General features: G+C 40.1%; 1 long non-coding RNA gene across 1 annotated transcript; it reads right to left on the bottom strand.

The window, feature by feature from the left end:
• Nucleotides 1-201: 201 nt before the first annotated feature.
• Nucleotides 202-1217, bottom strand: LOC115560439 (uncharacterized). The gene is made up of 2 exons (XR_003979752.1): nt 559-1217; nt 202-303 (listed from the first exon to the last, which is right to left on the bottom strand). It is a non-coding gene; the product is annotated as an uncharacterized LOC115560439 (long non-coding RNA).
• Nucleotides 1218-1729: the final 512 nt, after the last annotated feature.

Genomic DNA, 1729 nt, shown 5'->3' with positions numbered 1-1729 from the left:
CAAAAACAAAGAGAATTCTGATTAGCATACCAATAAAAGGGAAATAATCCTGGTGCCAGATATGTTAGATGATTTAATGTATGCACATTTATGTAATGTCATTTAAGCAGATTATGAATGACGAGATAAATGACAGTTTAGCTGACATATGACCCCAAGTCATCATCATCACAACGTCTTACAAGTAGCCTAACATCTTACCAGGAGGCGGTCGTGTAGCATCGACTTCAACAACTTCACTGACTGAAGTTGTGGTCTCCAAGAAGTCCACTGGCAACCCAGTCTCAAAGCCTCCATCGATGCCTGCATGGACAGCCAGAATGTTAATTAGTATGTCTTTCTTATCATATATCATATCATAGCAGCTATAATATAAAGTCAAGAAACATAATCACTAGCAGGGAGAACGAGAACGTCAAACATTATAAGATAGACATAAGCGAATTCACTCTTCAAAGTTCTCCGTCGGGATGTCGGATACGCAATGCAATTCGCCGTCCGATCGATCTTATATGTTGACTACAAAGCACTTTACGGAGGTCTATAAACTGGCCTTACCCTCGTAGTCAGCCTTGCTGAGGAGTCCCACAATCCGGTCCTCCGCCGGTGTCAGGGGGGTAGCGGAAGAGTTGCCACCACCGGTAATTCTCCGGTCTTTACAAATTAACGTTGCTTTTTTCTTAACGACACTTGTGAGTGTGGTAATTTTTTTCTTGACGTTTTCAACGTTTCTACTGATCCCTGATACGGTGCTCACCTTTTCGGCTATTTTCAGCCATTCTTGGTCTTTATTTTCTTTGGTCAGACTCAAAAAAAATTTCCCATACAATATTTCCTTTGAGCTTTCTACTAAACTCACCAACTTTTCTATTTCGTCCGCTTTAAAATTTTCGGCACGACGTTGTATTTTCCCAATCCCATCCATAGCTAGCAGTTGTTTTTGGATATTTTAGGATTATGACAGTTGTCAGCTGTGAAGTGACGTGATCCGACAACAAGTTTCATCAGTTGCTAGGTAACAGACATAAAAGCTGAATGTCGATGCTAGATCGCCTACTTAGGATATCTTAACCTGAGATAAGATAGGATTCCTAAATTAAGATAGGATATGTTTCTGTAATACCAAATTGAGAAAAATCCTATCTCCACTTCTCCTATCTTAACTTAGGACTTAAGATAGGAAGTTTCTGTAATACGGCCCCTGGGCCCCACCGTTAGTAACTTTTAATGTTGCATTGTCGAAGCAATCAGTAGAGAAATGCAAAAATTCAAGCGAAAAAAGCAATAGTAGGCCTATTACTACTAATAGGCCTAAATTATAAATAAATTAAGTAAATCAATTAATAATAAGATCAATGAGGGGCACTATTTCAGTTTGTGAATTTGAGACCGGTCACGAACAAGTCACTGTCATTTAAACATGGAACAACGGCGAACTCTAAGTGGAGCGTTGAAGCAATGAAGCAGTTCAGATCATTTAACAAGCATGGAGATGATGCAACCCCAAAAGGACTGCTACGAATTATACTCGATTGTGGACTGCAATCTATGTTTCCAAATGTGTAGGCCTATGTAGTACTACGGCTTTTCTGACCCTGCCCATCAGTAATTGCGAAGGGGAGCGGTCATTCTCTCTTCTGTCCAGGATAAAAAATGAACTGATGACGAAAATGTCACAAAAACGCCTCAAGGCACTTTCTCTCATGGCAATTGAGAGCGACCTTACCAA

Source organism: Gadus morhua, chromosome 15 (genome assembly GCF_902167405.1).
Source record: "Gadus morhua chromosome 15, gadMor3.0, whole genome shotgun sequence".
In the NCBI taxonomy this organism is placed as follows: Eukaryota; Metazoa; Chordata; class Actinopteri; order Gadiformes; family Gadidae; genus Gadus; species Gadus morhua.
The sequence above is the reverse complement of the archived record's forward strand: the minus strand, read 5'-3'. Positions and strand labels throughout refer to the sequence as shown.